Source organism: Episyrphus balteatus, chromosome 3, assembly GCF_945859705.1.
Source record: "Episyrphus balteatus chromosome 3, idEpiBalt1.1, whole genome shotgun sequence".
In the NCBI taxonomy this organism is placed as follows: Eukaryota; Metazoa; Arthropoda; class Insecta; order Diptera; family Syrphidae; genus Episyrphus; species Episyrphus balteatus.
The window spans coordinates 97,062,985-97,086,798 of NC_079136.1; the positions used below are offsets into that span (position 1 = coordinate 97,062,985).

The 23,814-nt window shown below is 33.2% G+C and overlaps 1 protein-coding gene across 1 annotated transcript in view; it reads left to right on the forward strand.

The window, feature by feature from the left end:
• The first annotated feature begins 1,228 nt into the window (after positions 1 to 1,228).
• The window catches only part of LOC129916656 (protein spartin), a 61,318-nt gene continuing 38,732 nt past the window's right edge, over positions 1,229 to 23,814 (forward strand). The window contains exon 1 of the mRNA XM_055996751.1: positions 1,229 to 1,241. The gene's annotated coding sequence lies outside the window, so the exon portion shown is untranslated. The remainder of the gene's footprint in view (positions 1,242 to 23,814) is intronic.

Consider the following 23,814-nt stretch of genomic DNA (forward strand, 5'->3'; position numbering starts at 1 on the left):
AGAAGTCAAAAACGAAATAAATTTGACACGACCCGAAATTTGCGTGATTTTGAATTGGAAGAATAAAACCGCGAACTCTAGAAACAATTGAATTTGAGAGCAATAGCTGGAAGAACTGAATAATTATTTTCAATTTCATTTATTTTAAAATGTATAAATAGAGTGCTAGTTACATACAAAGTCCACCTGGAAGATACTGTACATATAACCGCAGCCAACATCGAAGATCCGATGGGGATCATCATCCACCAAAGCAAAATGATTTAATTAAAAACAAACTATGACTTCAAATACTCAGACTAAAACAACAATTGACTTTTCAAATTTTTCGCCTATAAGCGATACAGTAAAATCCATTAATAGCTACTGTAGTGAGGTTGCAGCAACCCGAAATAGGCTCAACGAAATCATGGAACTTCTAAAATCCTCAGACAACAACAACGACAAAAATGTCCCAAATTGTACCCTTAATCTTAACACATCATCACTACATGATGAGCTGTGCGAAATAGGCGCATCCACATCGTTTCATCGTAAGATAACAACATCTCAATCTACTCAAACATTCCTTGAAGAGCCGTGTATTTCAAATCAGTCTACAAATGTTCCTGTCTCTACTACGACCGTTAAACCTCAAGTATCATCTAATAAGCCTCCTGCTCCTTCTCTAACTTCACCGTCGACCAACAACTCTTCCATCAAATACTTAATTAAGGGTCTTCCTTGGGTCATTACTGTAAGATGGCTTTCCAACTGGTTCTTGGTGAACTATAAAATCTATATTACCAGCATCAAAAAAATTTCAAGGCATGGAGACTCTAATACTTGCACATTCTTGGTACATATGCCTGCAAAATACGACTGGATGTTTTTAAACCCTCGATCTGACGACGCCTCCTTCAATGGCGTAGAGTTTTATCGCTTTAACAATAATAATAAAAATAGATCTAAGTCTAGGTTAAGAAATAGTCCTCTTGTAAATGATCCTAACTGGCAACTAAAAATTGGCAGGTATCCTAATTTTAACAATATTCACCCTCTCGTTGCCAATCATTCTTTAAATCTAACTCCCCCCTCTAACATTATCAGTTCACTAGCTCACACAAATAATACTTCCACTTCAAAACCCTCAACCACTCCTGCTTCCTCCAACTCATGCTCTGTGTCTCCCAACCATAAATACCCAAACTTCATTTACTCTCACGTTTTGAACCCTCCCCAAGCTTCCATTCCAACTTCTTCATCCCTTAGTGTACCCACTTCCCCTACTACTACCTCCTTCGCTGAGTCCTCTAAACGTAGCACGCAGAATAGAGTTTCATTTGATTTAACAACGGTTTCCTCTTCGTCATCCCTATCCTCTCCTTCGGACTTTAAATCTCATGAATCAACCGTAATTACTCTCCCTCCAAACTCCACGGTTTCAGTCCCTTCATTTATTGATCCTTTGCTTCCCCCAGTTGTTAAACTTGCTCAACAATTTTCAGCCAGCGACGATGGACGTTATATAGTTTTCGTGAGGTTAAAACCTACGAAAATGTCCGGTTGTACCTAGCTTATCTACACGACAAACCTGAAGATATATGTGTTGATGGTAAAACCAAAACGAACCTTGAGCTATTGATTTCCAAAGATGGACTCCCTTGCGACTTCCTTGCTTTGAAAAAAATCTTCATTCAATACCATGAAACCTTTAACCTCTTTCCTCTACGAGTTTCTAAAGATCTTTCAGCTTACGCTAGTTACCTCAATTCTCGAAGAATTTCACACCTGCAAAGATCTCAAGCCGCGCATTCTAGTTTTTTTCGTCGCTAACTCCAAAAAAACCGCTAGTCGAAATGCGTCCCTTCAATGCCTCTCAATCTATTACCAAAATGTCAGAGGACTTCGAACAAAAACTTCTGATGTTTATAATTGGCGCCCAACTTAGTGGCAATAAAATATAAAAAAAAAACCTAACACAATTTTAAAAGTGAGAGAATTAACAAACAAAAAAAATATATACATATAAAAAAAACCCCAACCGTGACTGTGTGTTTAGACAAACATAAATCATAATAAATAACGAATACAAAAGAATAAATGTAATGCGGAACTTGCAAGCAACTACATTTGCAAGTTCCGCAAAATAAGCAAATAAGAACAGGTGTGTAATTCAAGGGTTATCTTGAATTACTTAGATTTAAGATTATATAAATACTAAGTTTAATGAGAAATAAAGTTACTAAGAAAACTACAGTCCACGAGTTCTTATATGAGCTATACATTGGTCCTTCGAGCCGGATGAAGACACCAGACGCTTCTTTGAACAGATACCATAACATCAGAATCTTCGTAACCAGAAGACATCAGAATCTTCGTAAAAAGAAGACAAGAGAATCTTCGTATCCAGAAGACATCAGAATCTTCGTAACCAGAAGACATCAGAATCTTCGTATCCAGAAGACATCAGAATCTTCGTATCCAGAAGACATCAGATCTTCGTAAAGAAGACACCAGAATCTTCGTATCCAGAAGACATCAGAATCTTCGTACCAGAAGACATCAGATCTTCGTAAAGAAGACACCAGAATCTTCGTATCCAGAAGACATCAGAATCTTCGTAAAAAGAAGACATCAGAATCTTCGTAAAAAGAAGACACCAGAATCTTCGTATCCAGAAGACACCAGAATCTTCGTATCCAGAAGACACCAGAATCTTCGTAACCAGAAGACACCAGAATCTTCGTAAAAAGAAAACACCCCAAACTTGAACTATGGATACACTGATGAATCAACAAGACGAAATTGGCAACAATTTAGCAAAATTGCTAGAGCCAATAAGAAAGGAACCGATAGCAAGACGAACAACAGAGTACGTTAAAAAAAGAGAATCAGAGGTCAACCACCTATGGCAGCAATTCACACATAATCATGACGAAATTTTAAAATTAAATACACCTAATCATGAATACTTTACAAAAAAATATTATGAACAGGTGCAACGCGTCATGGAAACAATTAACGATAAGTTAATTGCATATGCAGTTGCATTGGGGAAATCCAGCAACGATGACAAAAAAGTTGAAACTGTAAACAATGAACTTGACCACAAAAAAAATGAAGAAATCCGAACCCAAAACACAGAAAAAATAAATCTGGGCCATAACGACACACAGTCAAGTAATATGAAACGAGCACAAATACGAATGGGGTCGTTCGAAAGGCAAATAGCAGAAACATTCCTCCACACAGATATGAGTAATTCGGCAATCGAATTCCAGACCACGAATCTTATGGAGGAATGGAAAAAAATAGACTCAATATATGAGGAAGTATTGCTTTTCGAGGTATTTAATGACGAAACCGATAAAGCTAATTTTTTGACCCAAATTGAAGGGTTGAAAAAGAGGTATTCGGAAGTAATGGTGTCACTCAGAGAGATGAAAAAACCTGAATCTGCTTCCACCTCACACCATAAGGTTAAACTCCCAAGAGTTCAGATACCAATGTTTGATGGCAGATCAAACACATGGATTGAATTCCATGATATTTTTAATCAAGTGATACACTGCAACAACAGATTATCAGATGTTGAAAAAATGCAGTATCTCAAGAATAATCTTAATAGTTTGGAGGCCTCACCTTTAAGATTATTCTTTTTCAAAAAATTTCAAATATGATTTTTTGAATTAAGTAATAAATTTTCTAAGACAATTTTAAAAGTGAAAGAATTCACACAAAAAATATAAAAAAAAACCCAACCGTGACTGTGAAAATTTTTCAAAAATTTCAAATATGATTTTTTGAATTAATTAATAAATTTTCTACAATTTTAAAAGTGAAAGAATTCACACAAAAAAATATAAAAAAAACCCCAACCGTGACTGTGAAAATTTTTCAAAAAATTTCAAATATGATTTTTTGAATTAATTAATAAATTTTCTACGACAATTTTAAAAGTGAAAAAATTCACATATAAAAAAAAAATATAAAAAAACCCAACCATGACTGAAAATTTTTCAAAAATTTCAAATATGATTTTTCGAATCAATTAATAAATTTTCTACGACGATTTTAAAAGTGAAAAAAAACTTTGAAGAAGATCAACAAATATTACGCTCAACAAATCATATACAAAATGCTCATTTTTTTCACAATTGCACAACTGAATGCAATATCTGCACAAATCATTGATTATACTAACGATGATTATATACTCCTGGAAAATGATGACGCACTGGTATACCAAGACTACGGTGAAATATTCCATGTTTTCAATATAACATATTATGAAAACATTTTAAAAGAAAAAAGTGTATTACACACATGAAGAACACTTAGAGCTGGAATCAGAGCTGACTTTAATAGAATCATTTGTAACTCAATTAAAAATAAATAAGGTCAAAAGGGGAATAAACGAATTAGGAACATTTTGGAAATGGATAGCAGGTCCATGACCATGATAATTTCCTCACAATATCCAATAAAGTTAATGATCTTATAGAAAACAATAATATTCAATTGATAACAAACACTGAAATTTTCAAGGAAATAAAAAGACTTTCTGGTCTCATAAACGACATAATTGGTGCAAAGTCAGCAGTCGGAAAACTAATAAGAAAACAAAAACTACGGCTTACAGCCAGAGACTTAAATCCATAATTTGCATATAGCTATAAATAAATGCTCATATAATTCAACTGGCACCTTCAGTGCACCAGCTATATAATATGACACCAAATATACAACAACACTTTCAGTGATTAAAGAAAAACAAACATAATTAAGGGTCGCTGACTTATGGTAGTAAAATATGTATCATAAGCAAGCTAGCCCAAAACACTTGAAGTGCATGGCTATTATGCTGATGCTGCATTTTATGGGAATTCTTATTGAATATCGAAGTATTGTTGAATATCAATACAGGCAATATTTTATTGACAAATTTTGTATAAAAAGAGAAGAATAAAATTAAAACACTCTTCTCTCTTCTTATTCTACATTCAAAGATTGCGTTTACTTTATAAAGCAACTCGCTGGAGTCAAGGCAATTTTTGATATAAACATAGTAATATAGGCGCCCTATAGAGCTACTCGCTTTTGGGTTAAGGTATACTAGGCTACTCGCCGGACCACGTCTAATTGCTAAGGAATATAAGTCAATATATGTACATATATGCTCCAAGCGTTATCCAGCATACAGACTTTGCACAAGGACGAACAAAGGAAGTGCTAATAAATATTCAAGAGCCGGAAAACTGGAAGGAGATAAAATGATATAAAATACAACTGAAAATCAACTTTATACCAGACACGGAACTTAGGGATTTATACAAAGCAATTAATGAAATAAGAGCCAAAAGTGAGCTACTTATTCAAATACAAAACACGGTTATAACAACCGCTCCCTTAACCCCAAAATATAAACATTCATGGGTGATAGAATTACATTGGTCGTCATGACCAATAATAATATAATAATTACGGTAATAACAACATAATGAGTTCAAACTTGCTTATAATTGACATCATAATAATTATATTAATAATATTAGTAGTGCATATATCTACTCTTTGTGATTACTAAAAGTTTTTTCAACCGAAAAGACCAACAAAATGTGGGTAATGAAATTAAAAGTTTTTCGATTTAAAGTATATACACAAAGGAGCACAATGACTCCAGAATTGCCACAAATTCCACAAATGAATCAAGCTGAAGCCGATATAAATTAAGAAGCCGTATTATGTTCAATTTCAATCCATTTGTATAGACATTTTCAATATTTTCGATTCAGAAAAACATCAATCGAACGATCTTTAGCTTTCAGTAAAGATCGGCTCTCTCTAGCCATCATCAATATTCGGCTTGGGGAAACCTAAATCCCCCATAGCTTTATAGAGGAAGGAGACGCAATAGGACGCACAACTTTGCACATGACTCATAGGAGTCTAATTTATAGATCATTGCTTATTTACACATGATTAAGTCTTTCTTAGATCGAAGATAACTAGCGCACACACACAATCATACAGACAATTCAGCAACAGCTAATTGCTCAGATTCGAATCTGAAACAGTTACTTAAAAGTGACGAGAAGCTTTTTTAAAAATCGAAGCCGATAATAAAGGTCCAAAAAAGAAGATGATTTTGAAATCAACAGGAACAACAATTACCAAATCTTTAATTCAAATTTAACATCCGTCGCGTCTAGGTGTTTTTTAACTCGTTCCATACCTAAAGCCCTAACTACAGTTGTATGTTTCTTTTGTTTTATTTTTTAACACTCTTGACCCTAATTCTAAATCAAAACAAATTTTCTTGACAATATCAGTCTTCCCTGTTGTTTTATTATCACCTCAATAACTATGTCACAAAAGTGCTCTATTTGCAATTCCGAAGTTGGTGTTGATCGCATTACTTTTGGTGGCCTCTGCGGTAAACTTTTCCACCCGTGTTGTATTATTGGTGTCAAAAAACTTTCGCTGACATCTCATACTCATTTACATGAAATCACTTCCCGGTTCGTATATTATTGTGACGAATGTAGGGAAATATCTCTTTCTCACATTATGATGGCAATTAAGTGTGTTATGTAATATTTCATACAAAACGAAAATAATTACATATAATCTTTGCCGTGAAGGCGAAGGTTTGGTAGTAGGATTAAAACCGAAATTAGTTTTTCTCCTAACTTCGCTTTCTTCTAGGTTTTTATCCTAGGTTCTCTATTGTACCCTAAGATTCCCTACTTTTCAGCTATTTAAATAATGGCACACTGGAGGCCAGTTTAGTAGAGGCAACGAGGCCCACTTTTTGTATACCAGGGGTATCTCTGATTTCTTGTAAAATCAAAAGAAATAAATAGGTTAGTGAATGGATTAAATGTAATCTTACATTTATTTTTATTTGGAAGAAAATTGACTGTCGGCATCAACACTCAATTACCAATTTGACCCATAAGCACTTTTCTTGAAGTAATTTAAATTGTGACCTCTTAACGGAAACAACAATAAGTGTCGACGTTTTTCCGAACTAAACAAAATTAATGACTTGTTAAATTTACAGAAGAGTTGCATACGTCTAAAATGACCTTTCGCCTTTCATTAAGCAAAACATCAAAGACACTAAAAAAAGATATTCTGAAAAAAGTGATTGCATTTCTGAAGGTTGCGCGACGAAATTAGTCGATCCGCGAATCGTATTACGGTGTTGCGAATAAAGGTCGTTCGGTCAGTTACCCATATAAAACATTAAATTCCCACAAGTTGGATTACTTGTTATAAATTCCCACAGTTTGGATTACTTGCTTGTGCATACATATGACACCGCTTCCATCGAATGCAAATGCCATCGTTTGCATAGTGCTAGGTGCAACGACCCTTATTCGCTGATGCCAACAGTCATTGATTTCTGAAATATGAAATCGCTGACTAATAGTAATAAGTTTCAACTAGAAATAAGTTACTAAGTCAAAATAACTATCCAACCGAATGATTATTGTTTGGTCTTTAAAACAAATAAGGTGTTTTCTTTACATGACGATCCTGCCAGTATAAAAATAAAAAAAAAAATAATTGCAAATATCATAAGCTACAAAAAAAAAATAACTTACTTTTACTTTTGACAAAAATAAAATGACCAAAAGAAGTGCAAAAATCCTCGGAATTTGAAAATAAATACTTTATTAAAATAAAGTTGTAGATATTTTTCAATACAAAAATAAAACAACGAAATAAACATTTTGTGCGCCAAAAAAAAATAATTAAACTTTATGCTTCATTTATAAAAAAAAAAAAAAAATAATAATGAAATTTAGTTAAGCTAAAAAAAAAAACAAGGAAACAAAAAGAACTTTCTACTAAGTGAAAAAAAAAACAACATTAACGTATCCGTATCAAAGTGCGTCATCACCCCTCAACGATTGTGAATGAGGGACAGCTATAAAAAAAAACAACAACAGAAAATTGGATATAAGTTATCACAGTATAAGTTGTCGTCGCTAACAACACGCGCGACACAACTTAGCTGACACAACATGTTGTCGACCCCAGTCAACACGAGCCAGTGACCAGACTGCAGCGAGGGTTCCCACAGGTGGGAATTCCAAGAATACGAAGTCAGCAGTAACACTAACAACATAGCAATAAATTAGGTTTCTTTCGGGTTAACAAAATGTATCTAATTGAGTTTATTACTATCAATAAAAGAGCTCACATCATTGAGCGAAAAATACAAAAAATTGTTTTTTTTAGTTCCACTAATTAACAAATCCATAACTGGCGCCCGAGCAGATTATCGCGGAATAAATAACCGTTTACTTAAAACCCGTGCAAACTTAAATAAAATAAGTGAAACCCGGTTAAAGTTAAAAAAAAATAAAAGTGAATTAAAACACTAAATGCAAAAAGTGAACTAAGACACTAAAAGCAAATAAAAAAAGAAAAAAGTGAATTAAAACACTAAATGCAAAAAGTGAACTAAGACACTAAAAGCAAATAAAAAAAGAAAAAAGTGAATTAAAACACTAAATGCAAAAAGTGAACTAAGACACTAAAAGCTAATAAAAAAAAGTGGATAAAAAGTGGATTAAAACACACAAAAAGTGAACTAAGACACTGCGTAACTCCCCTGAGGAAAAGAGGCCCCCCAGTAGCAACCAGCAAAAAAGGAGGTGAAATTATTTACCAGCCGCCCAGGACATAAGGAAGATGATAATTACAATCATAATAGCGTAAGGAAGTTTATTATTTTTTAAAAAAATTTTTTTTCAAAAGAAAATTATTTTTAATTTAATTAATTCAAAATATATTAAAATAATACGACAAAATATATAAATAAATTTATATAAGAATTTACAAAAAAAAAAGTGACAAAAATTAAATAAGAAATAATTACGCAGTATTTCAAAATAAATTAAAATAATACGACAAAATATATAAATAAATTTATATAAGAATTTATTACAAAAAAAGAGACACAAATTAAATAAGAAATATTCTACGGTATCTTGAGTATAATTCGTAATAAAATTATTGGTAATGCAGACGCCGCACTGTGGGCTAGAACGCTATTTTAGCAGGAATTAATTAAAAAGTCAACTTCTTCAAATATTGCTCCTTTTAGTCTTATTCGATAGATAAATGGACTAGCTATAATTGTTCATTCAAAATTGAGGTCAAAGCATTCATTGGATACATAAAAACACAATCGAAAAGCAAGTTTTCGAAAAAAAAAACAAAAAAGGCCACTTTTTCCTCTATCCAGATATTCGTTTACTGAGTTTGTTTTAACGGATCGATTATGAAAATTTTGCTAGTTTATCAATTAGTGATATATCCTCATATAGTATTTGCTATTAAATTGTAATTATATTGAACTTTTGTTTATAAATTTTAAGGTAAAGTATGTTACTAGCATCGATTTCATATAAAACGAATGTTCCTAAGCTTTAAAAAAAAGGCACGCGTAGGCACACTCTAGAAATAATTTTAAAAACTAGCTAGCCTATATGGCATTATGTTTTTTATAAAACTATGTCCTACAAGAGCAAACTTTTTTCGCTGTAACTCTGAAAGTATAGTGAGAAAAATGTTCAAAAAATCCACTTACGATGAAAAAAAACGTGTTGAATGTTTTCAAATAACGGTTTTTTTATTTGCATTAATATTTACCTTCCCTATTTAGTAAAAACAACTTTTGTAAGCGTTCAATGACACCATTTTCGAGTTTGATGCGTTCAAACTTCAAAAAACTAATTTTTTGTTTTTTATACCAATAATATCTGTTGTAAATTGGAAAACCTTATTTAACATAATATTTCGTTTATTTTTGTTGTTGGTCTTATCTTTAGTGTCTGTTGTACCATAAAATTATCATTATTATATCATTCGACATCATCTTAATGGCTTTAACTGCAACTTTAGATTATTTCGAGAATTTCTATAATTAATTCCAGCTAAAAAAGCGTTCTAGCCCACAGTGCGCCGTATTGGAGTCGTATAATACTCCACTAGACTGGAGAGCAATCTCCAAATGTCTAACCTTACACTATGCGGATAAAAGAGATTTGGGTACTTTAGAGTACCAAATGACATCTCTTGTTCAAGGATATTCTTCAGTGCAAGAGTTCTACCAATCGGTATATAAACACTTGTCACTCCTCCTAAATAAGATTTCCTGCATGGACGTTGGTCAAGAGGCCATCTCTCTGTTGACTAGCAACTACAGGGACAAGGCATTGGATACTTTCATTAGAGGCCTAAACGGAGATCTTCCAAGACTCCTAGGCATGAAAGAGCCGTCGGACCTCCCAGAAGCCTTAAACTTATGCCAAAAACTGGAAAATCAAAAATTTCGCTCCCAATATGCGAGCAACCATCAAAATCAGCAACATTTAGGAAACTATCAAAAATTCCAAAATAGACGACAACAACCAACATTGTCCACCGGATATGCACAGAATAGGAGAACACCACAACAAAATGCTTTCTATCCAGAAATTGCCTACTTGCCACAACCTAACAACAGTATCCCTAATCTTGCTTACCAAAATAAGCAAAGAAATTATCCCAACTACCCCAACTACACGCACCCTAATTATAACTACCCCAATCCTAATTACCCTAACTATACACAAACACAAACACAACCTAACTATAATTTTCCCAATTTTGCTCCTCCACGCCCACCCAAACCCCAACCCAAACCGGAACCAATGGAGACATCAACTATCCACTCTGGTGCCGTAAACTACCAGAACCGTCCCCAACCGTTTAAATACGCTGGTAAAAGGACACAAGGGTTCAACCCTTCAGTTCAAAATATGGTACCTCAGAAAATCCAAAGGAATTTTCATATAAACTCTGAAAATCCAGTTCCATCATCTTCAAATATACCTCCAGATTTCACCCTGCAGCCAACTGGATATATCTCTCCTAACGATGCTTATGCCTTCTACCAACAACCAAACGTACAAGAAGCAGAAAACGATCCCGATCTTTATAATTATATGCAAGAACAGATTGAAGATCAGGAACCCGAAGCCGATGAATGTGACATTCATTTTTTAGGTAAAATGACTCTTCGCTGCCATATTTTCAATGCAGAACGAAGAGTGGACAACTACTAAATTTTCTAATTGATACAGGCTCGAGTAAAAATTACATCTAACCATGTTTGGTAGAGAAACCTCTTCCAAACGAACAAACATTTTTGGCAAAATCAATTGCAGGTAACATTGAAAAAACGAAACACACGTTCGTTAACCTATTTAATCTAAATGACGTCAAACTGAAATTCTACCTTCTCCCAACCCTTATATCTTTTCATGGGATCTTGGGAAATGATAGTCTTAAAAATTTACATGCAGTTATTCATACAAAAGATAGTTTTATGTCAATTTTAGGCAAAACTAAAATTCGAATTAAACAACTTAACCCTAGTTTACCGCACGCAAAATAATGCAATAACCAAACTTGGGGGTTCGCGCGAACCCCAAAGCTTTTATGCACCTCTAATTGTTCATTATCAACAATTTGATGCATTGTCTCTTTCTTTTATTGATTAAGGTGACAGTTGCGGTGTCTTTTTATGATAACACGTATATATAACAGGTATATTTTTGCCAAAATATACCTAATAAAAATTGTTGAAAATAGTCCATTTAAAGTCTTGGGGTTCGCATGAACCCCAAGTTTGGTTTGTGACTTTTTTTCAGAAAAAAATTCCAGAAAATTATATAAAACCGCTTTTATGGAAAAAAGACAAAAAACGTAATCAAAAATGAATTCCGTTCACTGAGTTTTCATCCCAGGTCGAAAAAACGATTTAGAAAAAAGTTAAACATGCGTTGGGGTTCGCACGAACCCCAAGTTTGGTTTGTGACTTTTTTTCAGAAAAAAATTCCAGAAAATTATATAAAACCGCTTTTATGGAAAAAAGACAAAAAACGTAAACAAAAATGAATTTCGTTCACTGAGTTTTCATCCCAAGTCGAAAAAACGATTTAGAAAAAAGTTATAACCATTTAAACATGCGTTGGGGTTCGCACGAACCCCAATTTGTAAATTAGGGTTAAGTCACAATACGTAAACCCCATAGGTATAAAAATTGACCATATGTCAGAATCGCAGAAAAAAACTATAGCCACTATCTCTCAAAAATTCAAACCTCTATTCGCTAATCCAAATGAAAAACTTACATACACAACAAGAGTCATAGGAGAAATACGCACCAACACAGATTCCCCAGTATACTCGAAATATTACCCTTACCCCGCCTCATTAAAAGATGAGGTGGAAAAACAGATAAATGAGCTTTTGGAAAACAATATAATTAAACCTTCTCGATCCCCATACAATTCACCTGTGTGGATTGTACCAAAAAAACCCGACTCATCAGGAAAAAAGAACTTCAGACTTGTAATTGATTACAGAAAATTAAACGAGGTCACTATCTCTGATCGTTACCCCATCCCAGAAATTAACGAAATATTATCCCATTTAGGTCAAAGCAAATTCTTTTTAGTTCTCGATTTAAAAAGTGGTTTCCACCAAATTCCCCTAAAACGTTCCGATACGGAGAAAACAGCTTTTTCCATTAACGGAGGCAAATACGAATTCACCCGACTTCCCTTCGGACTTAAGAATGCGCCATCCATTTTCCAACGTGCAGTTGACGACATTCTGCGCGCTTACATCGGTAAAATATGTTATGTCTACATCGATGACATAATTATATTTAGTCAAAACGAAAAAGACCATGCATGTCACATAGAAAAAGTACTACACACACTATGCGAGGCAAACATGAAGGTACAACTAGACAAAAGCCACTTCTTCAAAGAAGAAGTAGAATTTTTGGGCTTCATTGTATCGTCAAAAGGTCTAACGACAAACCCTTCCAAAGTTCAAGCAATAGCAAATTTCCCAATTCCAAAAAACCTAAAAGAATTACGATCATTCTTAGGATTGGCCGGATATTACAGACGGTTCATTCACGATTATGCTAAATTAGCAAAACCATTAACGAGAATGTTACGCGGCAAAGAGGGCCACATTTCAAAATTTAAATCGAGCAAAGTTTTAATTTCACTATCCACCGAAGCAATAGAAGCTTTTAACAAACTTAGAAAATCCCTTACTTCTAAAGATGTAATCCTCGCCTACCCTGACTTTAAAAAAAGTTTCGAACTCACAACCGATGCATCAGAGTACGCAATCGGTGCAGTTCTCTCGCAAGATGACAGACCAATAATGTTCATTTCAAGGTCATTAGACAAGACAGAAGAACATTATGCTGTCAACGAAAAAGAAATGCTTGCCATCATTTGGGCATTGGACAGCTTCAGAAATTATTTATACGGAACAGCTCATGTTAAAATTTATACAGACCACCAGCCGCTTACATACGCTATGAGTAACAAGAATAACAATTCGAAAATGAAACGCTGGAAAGAAATCCTTGAAGAATACGACCACAAAATTATATACAAACCAGGGAAAAGCAACGTAGTCGCAGATGCACTATCGCGTGCTCCACAAAACTCCGAAGTATTCTCACTTACCGCATCTCAACATAGTGACCAAAGCTCGTCGCATAATTTAATCCCTAGTGTTGAAAGCCCAATTAACGTTTTTAAAAATCAAATCTTTCTTCTCATTGGCAAAGAAACAAAATACGAATTTAAAATCCCTTTCCCAACCTACCATAGACATATATTCACACAACCAGATTATACCATAGACCAGTTAATTTCAATATTTAAAAGAGTTTTAAACCCAAGTGTTATCAATGGTCTTTATACCAACGAATCAATTATGGGAAGAGTTCAAGAAATGTATCCGCTTCACTATCAAACTTTTAGAATTCGTTTCACTCAAACACAAGTTACCGACCTCACAAATGTAATCGATCAGAATGAAGAAATCTTAAAAGAACACAATAGAGCCCATAGGAACGCTAAAGAAAACAAAATTCAACTCCTTTTCAAATATTATTTCCCAAAGATGAACGCTCGAATTTCCGAAATTATTAAACAGTGTAGAACAGGCATGTCAAACTTGCGGCCTGCGGGCCGCATGCGGCCCACATCGTATATTTGTGCGGCCCAAGCTTAATTTAGGTACAACTTGCATTTTCAATTTTTACATTTAATTTTAGTTATAAAATAAAATTTAAATGTCTCTAATGTACACGAACAAACCGGGGAATCCAATAAAATTGTTTTGAATTTCTCCATTTCAACACGATGTTAACTGCAGAGATTTTAACTTTTTGCTATTTATGTCGCAATGGAGAATTTCCAGCTTATATGAGTTCTTGATGGGTGAAAAGGTAAACAAACATTTTTTGTATTGAAAACAAGCTTTTTTTTGCTGTATTTAGTATTGGAGTGCAGTTTGACCAATGGGAAAGCAGTGAAAAAGTTCCATACGATTTGTTTCATCCTAAGTGAATTTTCGGGAATAAGCTCTGAATTTGTTTATTTGTACAAAATATTTAAGGTCCATTTTCTTCACTCGGAGTGAGAATTTTTAATATAAAATTTCTCAAGTTGTGTTCAACTTCGAGTGAAGAAAATGGACCTAAGTCGACTTCCAAGCAACCGAAAATTAGATTTCCAGTCGACTTGCAGTCGCTACTTTTTTCTTAAATGAACACCAATGCAAATATTTTCGCTACTTTGTCCCGAAAAATCCATCCTTTTTTAATCTCTTTTTGAGACGGGTTTATAAATATAGAATCAGTACGTAATCATTTGCAAATGGAGCTAATCGAAATCCAGTGTGGCTCCGTTTAAAGATATAAATTCGATGAAGCTGGGATACCTGAATTTTACAAGTATCTAACAAGCAGATTTGAGAACACTCGAAAATTGGCATATGAAATCATTTGTATGTTTGGAAGCACTTCATCGATGCGAGCAGCAGTTTTCACTTATGAATCGAAATGAGTCACCTGTTAAATCCAGAATAACAGATCTACGCCTTGGGTCTGTTTTAAAAGTAATAACTTCTAAAAAATTTTCATCACAAGTAGAGAAGATGGTACAGAAAAGAGATGCCAAGTGTCAGGCAGAAAACATTAATATTACTACATATTGTTCTTGTTCTTTTATAAAAATAAATCTGTTTCGTAAAAATTCTAATATCTTTTTTTTTGCGGCCCATAGAAATTTAGATCCTGCTATATTGGCCCGTGAATGCCATTGAGTTTGACAAGCCTGGTGTAGAATATGCAAAGAACAAAAATATGAACGACATCCTAATAAACCAAAAATTCAAGAAACCCCAATTTCACAATTTCCAGGCGATATAGTTCATATTGACATTTACTCAACAGATTCAAAACAGATACTCACTGCAATAGACAAATTTTCAAAATATGCGCAAGTAAAAATTATTAAATCAAAAGCTATATTCGATATAATTGAACCTTTAAGGCAGCTCATATTTTCCTTCGGCGCACTGTTGTCCAAAATGACTTATCTCGTTGCAAAAATCATAACTTTTGAACGGATTGAGGTAGCGGTACAGTTTTTTTTTTAATTTGAAGGACATTTCTAGGGCTGTTATACCAATGAATTTCAATAAAATTATTTCACAGGGTGTTTAGGAATCATCGACCGAAAACCGATTTTCTTTAAAAAAAAAGTTTAAATTAAAATTGGTATGCCATTTTGTAGAAATCACTAATCCACATCTAAAAACAAAATTTCAAAAAAATACAATGTCCCGTTTTCGAAAATTTTATTTTTCAAAAAAAAATTTCAAAATTTTTTTAAAAATCCAAAATTTATTTTTTTTTTAATTTTATTTTTGGCTTATATTTGAGTTATATAAGTGCTTCTTCACAAAAAATTTCGTTGAAATCGAATAAGCCGTTTCGGAAAATATCGGATTTGAAAAAAAACGGTTTTATGGCAGGTACCGTAAAAAATCCATTCGGTTCCATGCATTAAGCCGAATAGGGTATGTGTACCAATCAATTGTTGATCCAAAATAAAAATATTTAGCTGCGCATGCTTGCGCACTGCCGAGATTTTGTACTTTGAAAAAAAATGAAGGCAGAAGGAATAGATTTTCTTTAAAAAAAATGTTTAAATTAAAATTGGTATGCCATTTTGTAGAAATCACTAATCCACATCTAAAAACAAAATTTCAAAAAAATACAATGTCCCGTTTTCGAAAATTTTATTTTTCAAAAAAAAATTTCAAAATTTTTTTAAAAATCCAAAAATTATTTTTTTTGAAATTTTATTTTTGGCCTATATTTGAGTTATATAAGTGCTTCTTCAAAAAAAGTTTCGTTGAAATCGAATAAGCCGTTTCGGAGAATATCGGATTTAAAAAAAACCGTTCTATGGCAGGTACCGTTAATAATGATTTTCCAAAAAAATTTTTTTCATTAGAAGATAGACCTTGTTTTCAAACTTACATTTGAATTTTTTAAACAAAATCGTTGGAGCCGTTTTTGAGCAATTACAGCTTTACTGAAATTGGTGTATGACAAGTACCGTTATTTTTGGCCCAAAAAAATTAATTCCAAAAACCCCTCTGGAGGGTCTCCAAAAAATGCTACATACCAAATTTGAAGTCAATCGGTCCATCCGTTTAGGCTGTAGATCCTTATACAGACAGACAGACAGACGGACTTCCGGGACCAACTTTTTTGGCATTCTCTATAATCGTAATATCATGGAAAAGTGTAATCTGAACTTTTTTTAGATGTGAATTAGTGATTTCTACAAAATGGCATACCAATTTTAATTTAAATATTTTTTTTTTAAGAAAATCGGTTTTCGGTCGATGATTCCTAAACACCCTGTAAAACAATTTTCTTGAAATTCATTGGTGTAACAGCCCTGGAAATTTCCTTCAAATTAAAAAAAAAACTGTACCGCTACCTCAATCCGTTCAAAAGTTATGATTTTTGCAACGAGATAAGTCATTTTGGACAACAGTGCGGCGTACCGAAAAAAATAATTTTCGACAACGAAAAATCATTCAATTCAGGAACAATATCCTTCATGCTTCAAGATCAGTTAGGAATCCAAATTTATACCACCCCTCCTTACAGCAGTTCGGTAAACGGTCAAATAGAAAGATTCCATTCGACACTCTCTGAGATAATGCGTTGTTGAAAAGCTGAACGACCTCGAATGCCATTTGATCAACTTCTTGATTGCTCTGTATACGAATATAATTACTCTATTATTCTGTTACAAATAAAAGACCAATCGAAGTATTCTTCGGTAGGACTGTTACAACAGATCCGAAGCAATTCGAATCAGCAAGACAGGAAAATATTGAAAACCTCCGATTGAAGCAGAGTAAAGATTTGCAAACCCATAATAAATCAAGACAAGAATTAAAAACATATTCACCTGGTGAAACCATTTATATCAAAATTAATAAAAGGCTAGGAACAAAATTAACCCCCAGATTTAGAAAAGAGATTGTTAAAGAAGACAAATCAACCACAGTTCTAACAAATTCAGGCAAAATAGTCCATAAAAATAACATTAGGAATTTCCTTTGCGGTGTGCTAAGCGAAATACAAATTTTGGATTATTTCAATTCAAAAATTGTAGCCACGAACATGGGCCCAGCAAAATTACAAATCGGCGCGTTAAGAATTATCCACGTCATCGACCTAGGCCAATACGAGGAGATCTTAACGAATATCCAAGCCGACATAGACCATCAAGTCAATAAATCCGATCCCAGTCTTCCCTACCTGTCCCACCAAATATCCGAAGTCCTCAAATCCCTAAATAATTTAAAACCCAATAGAAATCCGAGATCAATGAACTTCTTAGGAAGTGCATGGAAATGGTTGGCCGGTACTCCGGACCACGAGGATTTCCGAATTATAAAAGCACACACACAAAAATTATTACAAAATAATGAGAAACAAATCATTATTAATAATGTATTAACAAAAAAAATAAATAAAATAAGCAATATAACAAACAATTTAGAAATTACTAAACTTAATGCAATCCAAAAAAACGAATTTCTGTTAGACGTTAAGTTCAAAGTACAAATCATAAAAGAAGAAATAATCAATATAGAATACGCTCTACTTTGGGCAAAAAATAACATAATAAATTCATTTATTTTATCTAATTCCGAAATCGAAATTGTCAAAGAAAAATTTAATAAGCAAAATGTACCATTCATTAACTTAGAAGAGGCACTTGAATTTTCGAATGTAAAAATAGCCTCCAATAATACAAATTTACTTTATATAATAACTATTCCCACAACGGGAACAGAGATTTGTACAAAAATTCTAATCAAACCTATTAAACAAAATAAAAATGTAATTAAAATAAATTATGAGAACATATTAAATTGTAACAATAAAATATATGGTGTAAAAAGTAAATGCAATACCTGCAACAATCTAACTATCTGTAAAAGAAACGAAATTATAAATTTAGAAAACGACAATTGTACAAGAAACCTAATCCAAAGTAAACAACTAAACTGCGACGAAATCAACAACCAGCATATCCCGACTGTAGAGGAAATACACCCAGGAACAATACTACTCAACCAATTCAACGGCTCTATTCTGGTGGAAAATAAGAAAGTAAATCTAACTGGCTCCTTCATTGTACAATACAGCAACATTTCAATAGTTATAGACGGGCAGGAATACCTATCAAAAGAGACTCCAGCAGGAAAGCCATTACCTGCAATCTTGCATGAGAACTTTTCAACAAAAACCTACAAGGAGATTCTCACAATGGAAATGCTCAAAGAACTGCACATCAACAACACGGTGCATCTAAAGAGAATCCAAAGCGATGCAAACATCCATAAAATCGCCAACTATAGCCTTTCGACCATCCTAATACTTTCCATACTAGCAATAATCGTCAAAATAATCATTCCAACCAAGAAAGTCATACAAATCAAAGAAGAACCAAAGAAAGATCATATGGACCAAAACAAAATACCAGTGCTCTATTTGTCGACTGAGGACAGTCGAATTTAAGAAGGGAGGAGTTATCACAGTATAAGTTGTCGTCGCTAACAACACGCGCGACACAACTTAGCTGACACAACATGTTGTCGACCCCAGTCAACACGAGCCAGTGACCAGACTGCAGCGAGGGTTCCCACAGGTGGGAATTCCAAGAATACGAAGTCAGCAGTAACACTAACAACATAGCAATAAATTAGGTTTCTTTCGGGTTAACAAAATGTATCTAATTGAGTTTATTACTATCAATAAAAGAGCTCACATCATTGAGCGAAAAATACAAAAAATTGTTTTTTTTTTAGTTCCACTAATTAACAAATCCATAACTTATATCAAAGTACTTCATCACCCCCCAACGATTGAGATTGGGGGACAGCTCTATCGACATAATGAACAATGCAACTAGCAGGTTTTGTTTTTATTAAACCATTTTTTTTAATTATAATTTCTTAATTATATGATATTTTAAATAATTATATAATATGTATATATTAGATATTTTAAAATAAGTTTGCAGTTTCTGACGAAATTTTATTACATTTCATATATCACATAAGAATAGGTATGTCATTGTTAAAGAAATTGCCGAACGCAATTTCAATGGCGATTTCAGGTTAGGAAAAGACAGGCAGGAAGACAAAATAAAAATCAGGGAAACCGAAAATAGGTTTTACGAAAATATAAATGAACGACTACACCCGCTCCCAGAACATAGCCGACCTTTAACTATCATCATAGTTATATTTATCATCATGGTAATTTTGTACTTGTTGGCAAAAGCTTTTATTCTCTTTAAATTAAATAGACCAGAACCAACACCAATAATAAAAAAAAAAAAAAAAAGTTATATATTTTGCGTTTACCACATCTTTTTGCGTAAAAACATCTAGTCACCTGGGAAAACTTGTCGAATAAATTAAAAAAGGTAAAAACTGAGTTTGATAAATCCTACAAATGTTTAAATAGATCACCTGTGCCAAAAAAAGCAACGCAAATAAAACATCTCAATATTCTTCAATGTCAGTAGTAGTTGGTGGACCAGGACGTGTGAAAATTTTGGATGGGATGTATGCCTTGTATTCCTTTGAGGTCACGGCGGTGTTATTTAAGGATTTTTAATGGGTTTGTGTTTTGTTTGAGGTGGCCGCCTTGGCGCCGCCGCCGCCGGCCGCTGCGCTATGGGTAATTGTGGAATTTAAATTAAAAAAATGCATTGCCGCGGCGGAGATTTGAACCGGGAACCTATGGCGTGTCGGGTGTGTGACACTTGTACTAGGCTATCGGGCTAGTTGTAGTTTGATGCGTCTATAGTATATTTAGTTAAAAAAAAAGTTATTTATAGAATCTTTTGGTATGTTTGCCGAGTAGTTGCTGGTTGTGAAAAATCTATTTATGTGTGGTTTCTAATAAGAAATTTGGTTACATATTTGATTTAAAGGGGATGTTGATGCATTGAGAAAAAAGAAGAACATTTGGATTGTATGTAGCTCGATATTGGAGTGTAAATTAAAGTGCGAAGCAGCAGACGCATCGGAATATGATCAATTGAAAAATGCATTTGTGCCACCTCCGCCGCGTGCTGCAGCGATGAATATTTTTTGGAGTTAAATAAATTTGTAGAATCTTCTGATGATGACTGCATTTTTTTTTAATTTTAAGGCCGATGCATCTTGAAAAAAAAATATTATTTTTATGCCTAAAACTCAATTTTGTTTGTATTCAGTAAAGTAATAATTTATTTCCTTATGTAGGTATTGAGATTACATAGTTTAAGCCATTTAACAAATATCTGATTTTTTTTCGTTTGAAGAACTTTTTCAATTAGGAATGTGTCGGGAAATTTCGTTTTTTGTAGTTCAAGTTCGTAGAATCCACCCTTAAGACTGGGTTCCCTTTTTCAGCAAAGTCAAATCTCATGTAAAAGCATTTGTGTGTATTAGTGAATGTGTTTCGCTCTCTCGCCATCGAATTCTCTGGTTTTTTACTCTCAGGATGTTGGTTATGGTTTTCATTCATTGTCTCTTTGTGAGATCGCCATCGCACTCACGCGTGCGGGGTGACATGCAAATGGATGTAGGTATACTACATAGATCTTTATATGGATATGGTGTTTGTGGACGAAAACTGGTTTGAAATTCAATATTTTCATGAAAGATTTCTGGAGTGTATACCTATTTATTTTTGAAATGAAAACTTGTTTCCATGTTGCTGTTGTGGATGGCATTTGAGTTTTTTGTGTATCAGAGAAATTTTTTGCATTATAATAATAATTATAGTTGTTCAGCGGAGAAGCAGGTAGAGGCAGGGATGGGACTTTGCTGCAATTGCAGTAGATCTACTGCATTTTCTTCAAGAAACAAATCTACTGCCTTTAAATAAAATCTACTGCACTTTTTGCTTTACAAAAAAAAAAAAAATATCAGCCTATTGTGAGTTTCATGTGAACAAGATTTCACCCGAAAAAAATTTAATTTTACTTTTATTTCTATTATGAGTTCCGTGAGGAAAGTTGTTGACGTTCAGAAAACTCCCCGTATTTTGTTCAGGTAATGTGCGAGGTAGTGTTTGCCAGAGCCTGCTATTTATCGCCAAACAAGCTCCTTGAACATTTCACACGCTACTTAAAATTTTGATTTCCGATTTATCGGAATTTGGCCTTTTAATTTTGAACTTGGCGACTTAAGGCTCCTTTGAAATCAAAGCATTTTACAACAAAAATTTATTAAAGATGTGAACAGAGATAACCAATTTGCATACACTATTCATTATTGACTACTACTAATTTAATTTCATGCCCGTCAATGAGCATAAAAACCATAATATACAAATAGGTATCAAATAGGTATGAAAAAAAAAAAATTTTACTTGAGGTCTAATATGCAAAATTTTTCAGAAAATTAAAAAAAAAATCAAAAATCTCATAGCAAAACAAAACTATATGCGTTTTTTATGCCATATTTTAAAAAGGCTATTTTTGGCTCCAAGATTTTTCAAAATCGGCTCCTTGCTTCTAAAATATTCTGGCAACACTCTGCGAGGTAGTCGACAGATCTCTTCTCACTTAAAATTTAGTGGCGAACAAAGAACTAGTCTTGCCGTTATTAAAATTCCATGCGAACAAAAATGCTTCGTGTGGAAAATTTCCACGTGAATCTCATGTAAAAATATTATCAGCATATTATTTATATTATTTGTTTGATCGTTCTTCTGAATGCAGTCAATCTCACCACCACTTTTTGAAAAAGTACAAAAGTGAAAATATTTTTTTTCTGGCTAGCGCAATTGTTTTGTTGAAAAGAGTATACAAATTGTTTATTAGACCAAAAAGTAAGCTTTCTTCATCATTTGTTTTAATTTTTCAACCCGAAAAACTATAGAAAAATGTGTTTGAAAATTTTCACTTTTGTACTTTTTCACTTTTTGAGCCAATGTAGTTAAGCCTTATAATTTTGGTATAATTTATTTCAATTCGTTAAATACTAACGTGAATATACTTATACATTTATACATAATACTTAAATCTAAATTTATTACTATTTTATATCTATTTATTATTTATTAGTTTGTATAAAAATATGAGTAGATGCGCAGAAGGATTGGTTTTCAGGTTCTTGCTCACTTTTCAGTTGTTCTTCGTTGAGCAATTTTTTATCTCGCACACGCGCGTGCCGGCTGACATGGAAATGTATTTACTTACAATACATATATAGAATGTTTAGGTTCTTATCTATATGTTGTTTGAGGATGGACTCGATATCAATCCAATTTACTTTCAACACCTTTTTAATAAAGATTTTTTTAGAGTCACCAATGCAATGAACTCAGTTGAATCGATTTTGTTTTTTATTTACCTATACCTACATTATTAGGAAACAAAAATAAGGCAGCATTAATAACACTGGTCAACAAAATTGAACTTTTTTTTTGCCACAAGAACCAAGATATACTTTTCTATAGGTTTTTGATATGCTGAACTCGAATCTGAAGTCAAAAAAAATTTGATTGGCCTCCGTTTTTGAGATATAACAGTTATAAAATGCTGAAAAACGTCATTTTGGCTCTTTTCTAGCTTCTGTTTTTATGTGGGGTAATTCATTATAAACAAATTTGTTGCCAATAGCATTTTTCTGATTGCGCATTCGAGTTCAGCAACTCAAAAACCTTTAAAAAAGTATATTTTGGTTCTTGTGGCAAAAAAAGTTTAATTTGTTTGGCCAGTGCTATTTCTGAGTCAAAGACCACTCCTTAAATTTTAAATATCTCGGGAAGTAAAAAAGATATCGGAAAGATTTAAACATTTTTTGAAAGAATAAAACCAGTTCTTATAGGAACCGTTACAATTTTTTTCATAAGGAACTACCCCACATAAAAACATAACCTCGAAAACAGCCAAAATGACGTTTTTCGGTATTTTCTAACGGTAATATTTCAAAAACGGAGGCCAATAAACATTTTCTGACTTCAGATTCGAGTTCAGCATATCAAAAACATATAGAAAAGTATATTTTGGTTCTTGTGGCAAAAAGCTTGTTGACCAGTGTAACTTATAAGTTACTTTTTTTAAACCTTGAAATTAATTTTTCAACTATGTAATCAAAGTTTAGGGAAGTTTTCAAAAATAATTTTCAAGCTCAACACTTTGAAAAAAAAAATGATCTATTTTTTCAAACTGATATTTTATTTATAAGGAAACATACTGAGCATCTTCACCTATTCAAAACTATTTCTATAAATACCATCAGGTGCATTCTAACCACAAATACACTTATATAACCCTTTACACATTCCCCCGCGAAAATATAACTATTATACCTACAAACCTACAAAAAAAAACC